Raw genomic sequence first — 10,931 nt, 5'->3', positions numbered from 1 at the left:
ATGTATTGGGCCCCATACATTCCACGACTCTTCTCTTTCCGCACACCTACCTACATTTGTTAGTGCAACACGTTCAACGTGCAACAGTAACAATTCTTTTGAATAGTCTTCTCAGTCAATAGGAAAAATCTGTAACTATAAAGTAATCATTTCAACGTTGCGTTTAAGCGTTCGTTCAGTGATATCCGACACTGTCCGATGTAAGGATGATTTCTGGTTGAATAAATGTCACCGTTGACAGCTGTAGTTGCATAACAAATCCAAATCAAATTCATAACCTGTTATTACAGTCAGAATAAGCCTCAAGAAAACAAAACTTAATAAAGGCTAGACCTTAGATTACGATCGTAGCACACTACGGATTTTGCGTAGGCCTCCTACGAAACCGTAGAATTATACAGGCAGGCAATCAGAAGCGGGTATCAAACTGTAAAATGATTGATACTATTCTCGGCGTAACTTGCTCGCACCACTGTACATTATGTATTGTAGAATCTGTGCGGAAAGAGAAGAGTCGTGGAATGTATTGGGTCCCATACATTCCACGACTCTTCTGTTACCGCATAGATTATACAAGTGAGAATTATGGACAAGTTCGAATACCTCCAAAGCACTTTAAATCGTATTGTGATGTCAACGAAACAATATATGTACTTATCTATTGTAGTAACGAAACCGCCAAGCCACATATTTTGACTAAGGTGTAGAGTTAGTGAAGTTAGGGCTTGTAGAATTAGAAGCTTGGCTCTACAAGAGATCTGATAAGTTTTTGACAGTGCGTGGTTTCGTCTTGGCAACATTTTACATGACAATGTTTTTGGTGGGATAAAATTGTCCAAGAGCCCCCCTTTTCCTGTATTCAGACATCAAACGAAGCCCAATTAGCCAAAGCAAAAATAGAACCGCAATGTCTAATTGTTTCAAGCAAAAGACAGCGGCAACAAACGGTGGCGTGCCAACCGCCAATTATTATAGAGAATCGCAAATGTAACAAGACAGGGTGTTATAGCGAGGTAGGTATCTACTGTTATTAGAAGCAGTTAATAGATGGAGCTGGTCTAGAAAATAGAACACAGGTTGTAACCAAAATAGTGGTGATCCATTTAATGGTATATTCAGTATCGTGTTCCGATTAGAGACAAGTAGAATAAAAATATGACGGGCAAAAATTATATGACACGTACAAAGACCATACCTTTTTCGCGTCAGAATTTTTTCTTCTTCTACTACTTCTTAATTTGATCATGATATCGAATATGCCCTTAAACGGATCTCCACTATTTTTGTTACACCTTGTATGTTATTGAAGCAATTTGTGTATGTGTAAAAAAATCAAAGCAATTATGAGCCGGATGATACGGGATACCTACATAAAAAAATGTTGATACAACTTTTTTTAAAGTTGTATCAAAAACATTTAATAAAGTAGATCGATTATACACTACTAGGCTGACCAATCAGTCAGGGCAACATTGGTATATCATTTTTATAAAGACACATCACGCCATTATTGTAGGTAGTTAGGTAGGTACTAAGGTATTGTCTAATCTAAACATACCCACTCTAAATTTAAATTCACTGACCGAAAACTTGACCTGGCATCAAATCTCGTCCCGAAACGTTCTCACGCGCTTATCTGTCTAAACGCCCCGTAATATTTCACAGCCTTCCACATCACTGCTTCGGCGCCTCCTTGTCTGAAACTCGAACTCAAATTTCTCGAGTCTGGAATCAGTGGACCATGGACATGTCAGGCGATTAGATATACAATATTTAATATTGTAGTAGACCACGCTAAACAAAAAGTATTTTTATTAACTTACAAGATAAACCTAAACTTACCTGGGCCATCGTCACCGGGACGCTTGCTGCGTTTTCCCGCTGGATTGCCAGACTTAGCCGCTGAGCGAAATATTCGCCCGCCCGAAAGTCGCCAGACACCCAGACAAGTTTATTTGAAATTTTTTTCACAACTTGTCTGGTGTCTGATGACCATGGCCCAAAGGTTGAGTACGCTAAAACAGCTACTTCGAGCTTCGCTTGCCCGGGTATATTTTAAATTCATTAGTTAACGCGACATAATCCGGTTATAATATACTCACAGACAAAGAATACGGGTCAGTACATAAAACTAGAATTATCTTCTAAAATAATATAGACACGACACTAATCAAATTTTGTGTTGTAGATGTAGATAATTTGATAGCAAAGCGGCCAACATTCTGGGTCCCTACCGAGCGACTAGCTCAAAATGACGACGACCGGCTGGTGGTGGTGGTGACTGGTGGTGGTGGTGGTGGCTGGTGGTGGTGGGTTGGTGGTTGGCTGGCTTAGGTCAAAATGATTATTTTTTAAATGTTTTATCATGTTTTACATTTGATAGTTAATAAAACAAAACTAAATGTTGGAAACGTTATGCGTTTATTTTTACAAAAGAAACAAAATATCAACCACCACAAAAAAAATGGTTTTTTTTTGTTTTTAATAAATATGAATATTTTGATACACGTGCTTTTAGGCCTTATTTACCAAACAATTGAAAAGGCCAATCCTCAAAAGCAGACAAATTGCCCCATTTCTCCCCGTGGTCAGATCTCGGTAATAAAATATCGCACCTTTGTCCCGCGTCGCTTTGTTCAGGGCCTGCTTCTGAAGTGTGACTAATGGCACGAATATTCCCTACTAATACGATGGGTCTGTCTGTCACTTGGTGAAATTGGTGCTGAAACTTGGATAGCAACAGAAATGGGGATGTTACATAACAAGTTGATATTTTGCTCCTAAGGCTTGAAATATCCTTAGGGTACACGGCTTTTATTTTATTACCGATAATAAGAAGAGCAATCTAAACAGGTCACTAATATGAAATTATATTCAATTAAACTCTACCCGGGATTTAATTAACTGTGTTTAAAACTTTTATCGTTCCAAAATGACTAATAATGATCCGAATTTTTAATATTTTGTTGTCTGATAAATAAATGATAAATATTGTTACTTTCACAACTAAGACAAAAGGAAACAATCTCTTAATCTGGCGCGCCATTTTCGAATTCACACGGCGCTCGCGCTGTCTGTACATTGTAAATACAAGTGTACACTTTAGTATACAAATAATGCACGCTAGCAATTAGCGAGCCTTCTGCAAACTTTGATTTTGATCAAGTGAAAAGAAAAGGGAAAATCAATAAATATATCTACTCACATAAAATATTAACCTCCCTTCTACGTTAGTTGAGTAAAAATTTAGACAAAGTCACAGAAAACCACTGTGTTCGGCCCACGAGAGAGGGTTGTGATAGATGGCGGAGCAGGGATTTGCATATTTTTCTGTTTACAAGTGTTTTTGTCGCGGCTACGGCCCCGCTGTGTAGCCGTGATGGGAAACGTGAAATAGGGCCCTTTTATACAAATCAGTGTGTTGCGGGGACATAATACGAATAGTTTAGATTTATTACATAAGGTGGTATAATAAATAAAGAATATATTATTGAGTAAATGTTCATGTTTTTCGTGTAGGTAGGTATGATAGATTTTTGGGTAAACTTCGGACCGTATTTCGTAGGTATGTATTTATAATCCGTCACTGTGATTTTACGAAAAATACGTTTAAAAAAATATAACGTCAGGTTCTCATTTTCAAAGTAATACACAACGTACAAAACATTACAACCAGTCTCTATGAATCTAATGAATAAATCACAGTGTAAAATAATAAAAGATAAATGCCGTAAATAACTCATTTGCTCAAGGAATTACAAACATGAGGAAAATACCTTTATTTGTAAAATATGATATTCAATCCGGCACTTACTTTCCTGATTGTACTTTATTTTTCTAAAACTTAAAGTAGAAAATAAACTTTTAGCGTGATATACAGGGTGCTTCCTGTAACAGGAGCAATAAATTAAACTAAAGGCTGTACTCCTCAAACTGACCAACATTTGTTCAGCAACTTTTAAAAATTATGAATCCTTTAGACTTCCTATTTTTCATACAAAATAAATATTGCCTTCAATGTACGCTGACATTAGTGTGTTTGACGTTGCTTGTCACACTTTAAACATAACAAAATTTGTAATACATTGCGTCTTAGAATAAACTTTAAAGTGTAATAAAAATCAAAACATGAGTTATTTTCAAAAGTTGCTGAACAAATGTTGGTCAGTTTGAGGAGTACAGCCTACAGTTTAATTTATTGCTCCTGTTACAGGAAGCACCCCGTATGTTTATGGTATTTAGGCAAGGCGTCTTCAAACAAAATCATCCACAGACAAATTATAAAAGGGAGGCCTCCCTCTCGTCACGGCCTAAGCAGGTGATCTAAACGTCGCAAATCAGTCGTGCAACAATGGCGGAGTTTGCCGAGAGGGCCAGAGCGGCAAATATTGACAATTCGCTGTTTTAATGCCGACGTCAAACAGACGCCGATTTGGCTCAACTCCCGAACTTGACAAGGCGTTAGAGACTTTCAATAGAGAACGTTTAAATGATGAGGGCGTTTTCCACCGGCGAAACGAAACAGCAAAGATGCATATAATTTACTTACGCTATAAAACAAAAAGAAGCATAGGTAGCAAAGGAATCTCAGTTTTAGAGTAGTAACTTTAAAACGTTTGCTTTTGGATGTAGAGGTAACAATTCTTGAGAGTTTTTCTTACTTTTACTCCTCGAATGCATTTTCTGGATATTGTGGGTCGTTGATATTAAAGTGCCATGACATACCATAATTTGTATTTGAAACGGATACTGATAACTCATCAATATTTAAGAATATTTTTTTAGGTATCTCCAAAATCATTTCTAATTTAAGCTAGCTAAGAGCTTGGGCTGTTACCGAGACCTAGGTATCGGAAACAGAAAAGATTTTCTCTGAAAAATGTATAATGTAGTATAAAAACAATAGTAATAGACCAAAAGCGGTGTCCCTATTAAAAGCTCCAGCAGAGGCCGATGGAGCGATAGCGCACACCGCAAATAAGAGGGCTCCTTTGTTCAAACCCCGCGATTTGCAATACAGCCTTTTCTCCCGCTTTTTTGTGCATCTTAATACTCGCACAATAGTCTGTTTACTTTGTCGCCAGATGCCGCGGGCGCCCATTTATATTTAAAAGAAAATTATTCCGCAGCGTGTTAATGTGGAACTAGGGCGGGAAACGTACATTGTGAGGCATGTTTCTTTTATGCAAGCAATATGGGTGTCGCTTGAAATGAATATGTAGACATGAATAATTACGGCTGTCTACTTTGAACTGCTCTCAAAGGGAGCCTGAAAATATGTTTGAAAGATTTTTTTTGTTATTTCAGATGTTACGCCTACGCGACAGGGGAAATTTGCAGGAGAACCAAGGTCATCAATGCACCTCACAGAGTTTGTAGACTACAGTAGTAGCAGGCGTGTGGCAGGCATAATTCTTGGAGAACCGTTGGCAAATTTGGTAAAAAGGATCTGGAGGTACGAATATGTGCCCTGGGGTATGGTAAACCGACCTCTGGTCAAGGAAACCTGGTCAACCTTACAGATAATATTATACTCTTGCAGTAAGCCCAAGAAAAGCTACTTTGCAGGTCGCAAAACTATTGTTATAAGTTTAATGTTTTTTTAATTTACATTTATCATTTACTGCCAAAATATAAAAAGCCGACGTCTATTTTAAAACTTCTTATAGATCTTATTCGTAACTCTGAGAAAGTAGGAAACTATCCTCCGAACGTAAACTAGATCATAAACTGACAGCGAAACTTTTCTAGATCGGAAGTCTGCCACAAAATCTACCTCAAAGTATGAGGTAACTTCCAAACCCAATAGTGATTCTATATCAAAGGCGTCTCGTTTGCCGGCATTTATATTTATTTATGCAGATGTCATAAAATGTTCCCGCGGGTCAGGCGCGCGAATTATGCAAATTTCGCCCTTCGGCGGAGCACAATTAGAAGTGATTATCGCATGAAATTGAGTTTGGAAGTTGCGGATTAAATTCCGCCGCTGTGAGGGCGTCGATTGCGTTTTGTTCGAGTTTTTCGATGAGTCGTTAGAGCGCTTAGGAGTCTTTTATGATACTTCAAAGGGTCTTGTGCGAATACCTACAGTATTTTAGGGGTAAAGCGGTAATTGTATTTTTTTGTGTTAATTCACGCAGTCTGTCCATCAGCAATATAGATACTTATAAGACAGCTACTTAATCTATTAACATGTGCCCTTCATTATTATTTTTTTCGATAGATCTCCAGGAGTACATTTCTGGAATTTCCGGAAACTTAATTAATTCTAAAAGTTTCCACAAACAAGTTTAAATAATAATTTATCAGAAGTCCGAGTCGTTCCTCGTGCAAAGGCTGTCCCTGGTGATCCAGCGTGGCAATGCTGCGAGCATCATGGGCACCTTTGCGCCGGGAACGACTTGAAGCGTTGTCTTTTTTTTTAATTTATAATTTTAATTTGTAATTTTAGATATAAATATTAAATTTCTCTAATTTTAATGAAGATTAGGGACCTTCTATTTATCAGAATATTATGCAACAATAAATAAAAAAAGTAGACAATCTAAAATACATAGTATTTAATCAGATTAAAGTCAGTAAAGCAGTGAACACAAAATGATCATAAAAGAAGGATAACTATTTATTAATATAGTTTTGATAACTCATTTCCAACTCCCTTACACTGCATATTCATAGCCAGATGTTCAAAAACAATTAAAACACGCCCACGGCCCAGCACGATACGATAGACGGCGTGAAATTGTTCCGCAGATTATGACATCATCTGGCCGCCATATCCTTTGAAATAACCCTCATAATCACGGGGGGAAAAAGCCTAGCATCTGCGACTTTCATCTGGAATTAGGTCTGCGACTAGAAATAATTTAATCATTGTTAATGCAAGTTGAGTTAATCAAATTCGATTTGAGGTAACATTAAATTAAAACTAATTATAGGTACTATAATTATTCACTATTTCTTTAAATATTTAAATAAAATCCTCAGGTTCTAATTTTACATTAATTAACCAAGCTGCGTATAATCCAAATATTTAGAATAAACTTTAACCAGAATACTTTACTCAAATGCTGATAAAGTTTAAATTTTCTCTGTGTATCTGTTTAAAATAAGCAAAATTAAGTTTATTCCGTAAATGATCGCATTCTAAGTAAATCAAACTTCGCTAACATTGTAGCGCGTCTTAATTGTGTTTACTTCTGTAACTTAATTTCAAATGGTCTTACGTTTCATTGGGTTCAGAGTAAATACGCCCTATTACTTCTTGAATGCATCGTTCTTCGTTTATAACGGTAACCGAATGACCCCTATGCTGTAAAACTGTAAATTTCAATGAAAAATGTAGTGGCGTGACACTGTGGTGTGGTGTAGCTTTGTTCTCTTTGGGTCCGATGGTTGCTTAACAAAGGATTTGTTGAAGCTATTGTGTGTCACGACATATCCTTTTTATGAGATTGTATAATTAAAGAAAGCGAATACCTTATTTGTTTATGTTTAGTAGACGGGCTATCATGTATTTTCGTGATTTTCGTACGGTGATATGAATTTATCTTTATACTGATAACATGATTATGATCACTTAATTACGTTTTAGATTTCGTATAAGACTTATCCAGTTTTATAAGATTAGTACCTATCAGGTGTAAGAGAAATACTTTTTTGGAGATGTGTAATTTCTTTTTCAAGTTAAAAATACATATCCTCAAGGCATCGTAATAATTAATACACTGTGTAATTCTTTATAACTTGTTAACACGTTTCGTATCACAAGTTACCAGAAGTTCCTCGACTAATTTCAGGAACTGCCAAGCAACAAGATTAGCGGCAAATCCAGAATAAACCTTAGCCGGTTTCCGTCACGCAAGCACGAACAACAGGTAGCTTTATGGAACCCCTGACATATTATTTATGGAACCCTTGGTCCGTAGTGGAACAAACGAATAGCTTATTAAGTTATTTGGAAAATTTCTTAATGGCTTAAGCGAACGGGTAACATGGCTCGTTAACGAGGGCAATGTGTGTTAGTTCTATGACTTAGTTGATATAAAATAATTTTAGAAAAAAAAAGTAAGACTAATTGAATATTTACAAAAGTTTATGTGTTAGAGTTAATGAATACTTATGTATTTTATTGCAGATCAAGACAACTTTGCATGATGCTAATATTTTTTTTAAAGACGCTTAAAAATAACAAAAACTAAATTCTTGAATTTAATTTCAAAGTGTATTGATATTTGATAAAACTATGTCTTATTTAACTACTATTGACTTATATTTTTTATAGACCAGGGGCCTGTTTCTTAAAAGCTTGTAACTTGTAAATCTTGTAATACAAGCGAATGCCACTTATTGACAGGTTTTGTTAGAAAGGGACTTCCACTTGTTTTACAAGTTACAAGCTTTTGAGAAACGGGCCCCAGTAGTCAATTCTAATAATCAGTAAAGATATTACTAAGGAAAGATTACGATTTTTTTATACAAAGATATCCGTAACCAATATTTATTGCTCTTGAGTGTATACTTAGATACACACACATACTAAGTATGGAAATCTTTAATCCTTAATTAACCCATACAGAACTCAATATAGTTAGGACCGGTTGCAAAATTTAAAGTCTCATAAAGGCGCGTATTGGAAATGAATTAAACGCCGATTCCTCGGAGTCATAAAAGCGTTGTGGAGGGCTATAAACGGGTGTAATACAGCTGAAAGCTGCCATGGCGGCCGCCGGCTTAGCGGTGTAAGGCCGCGTGCATATTACACGCCAGGCCTCGTTTCTCCAAACGATTCGTTTCTCGAAACAAACGCCAATCGAATATTTAAAATGAACCGGGATGACAGCTTCGAAGAAAAGTCACGACGTCATTCCCATACAATCATTTCAATTCCACTCAAATGGCTTTTACTATAACTATGACAGAAGCCATTAATGAAGCCAATTTATTTTTATAATTATTGGATTATATATTATGTTTTTTAGGTTAGGTTAGGTTTATGTTGTTTTATTGTTATTGATATTGAATTGAAATGTAGGTAAATTATTTTGTAGGAAATGTATATGGTGAATTGTTAATTTAGCTATGTAATTTTTAATCTCATCATTAAGGGGGTAAATATATGGACCCCAATTCATTTACAAGTTAAGGTTGCTAAGGTTCAACAGACCAAGACAGCGACTAGCAAAGCAATCGACGATAGCAAGACACGTTCGTACGTTTCCGGTAAAATACGATAGATAATAATTATGCACTACAGCTATTACGAAAAAATACTATTTCACTTATTGTTTAACGCTGAATATGCATAATAATAATTTCAATTCCCGAACTATTCGCAAGTGTGTCTTGTGTACGCGGCTTAATGTATATTACAGCTGTATAACTTGTGTAGTCGGTGTCGATAACTTATGAAGCCCGTATAGTTCGCTTTTTGTGCTCTTTTTCTTGGAGTGAGAAGCCTACAATCGCAAAGAGAAGTGGAAAATTTTACTTAGAAAACGTACACTTAAGGTGACAGTCCATTTCCAACCGCAGCTGCCATACTGTTCATTTTACTATGGAAATTGACAGTAACAACGACGCGTTCAGTACCAGTAGTGCAGCTGCGGTCAGAAATGGAATGTTACCCTTAGGTACGCCTCGACCACGAAACGCACCGGGCGTGCATGCTCGATGCTGGAAACAAACCAAACCAATTCGCCAATTCAAACATACACTGATATCAGAATGACATCTAAATAAATAATATCATTCAGATATCGTGCATTTCGCTCGTACTTGTCAGTACATGTATTGGCGGGAGCGAAATGCACAATAGCAAGTGATATCTGAATGATGTCATTAGTTATTGTTCGAATTGGCCTTATATATATTGCGTCGCCTTCGAGACTACACGCTCGGAGCGTGCGTTCCATGAACATCGGGTTACAGAGGGCCTACCGCGAACCACGTTCGACGTATTGCCTCCCTGTCACACTTACGTACGAATTTACAAGTGCGACAGAGAGGCAACACGTCGAACGTGGTTCGCGGTAGGCGCTCTGTTGTAGGATTGTCAAGCATCGAAATCTAACTCGCTCGTGCTAAAGAATGTAGGTGAATAACTAGTTCATTGTTTTTTCTGCATAATACACAATGCTTCACTAAGCAATTCAGCTATGTACAATTTAATTAAGATTTATGGGGTTAATAAACACATATTTTAAATGAATACCTAATCATTCTGGTTAAACTTTTGCACGCGACTGTAGCAAGAAGTTGTAATTGAATTACCGGCTTGCTCGAACCAGGCCAGTAACTGAATAACCTGGAATTATTTAAACTTCTTTGCACTGGATTGTGGTTGGTTTCATTTCTCTTTACAGCGATGGTATACCTACCTTAATCAAAGATTCACAGACTGTATGAGATGTGTAACTTCTAAGACATACTGGTGCTTTGAATTTGTATTGTCGGAGTCAAAAGTCAAAAGTTCTACTTACGTATTATCTCTGTACGTAGAACAATTAGACTGTGACAAATACTATTTGAACATTGACATCCTACGGCTCCGTAAATTATTATGTCACTCCTACCAGCAATGTGGTTGTCAAAACTTGACGTTTAACAGTTCAGTTGCCACAAAACATGGCGCCGTACACCGCCAGCTTCTTCAACTGCAAATTTGAGAGCACATTTTTTCTCTTATACTTTACACATCTTCTGAATTGCAAAATTTCAAGTAGAGAATATTCAATGTAATGCAAGATAGGCAGCGAGAGTATGTCAGTAGCGATCTCAGACATGTGTAATACAGAGATGTGGCTCAACGAGCTAGAGCCGGCGAGACGACATCGACATAGCATTGCCTGCATTCCGTTCCCGGGCGTTCAGTTCATGTTGCGGTGACAATTTCATCAGGCGTTGTAATGGCCTGGATTCTTTGTAATACA

Source organism: Cydia amplana, chromosome 8 (assembly GCF_948474715.1).
Source record: "Cydia amplana chromosome 8, ilCydAmpl1.1, whole genome shotgun sequence".
Lineage (NCBI taxonomy): Eukaryota > Metazoa > Arthropoda > Insecta > Lepidoptera > Tortricidae > Cydia > Cydia amplana.
Note: the sequence above shows the minus strand (reverse complement) of the source record.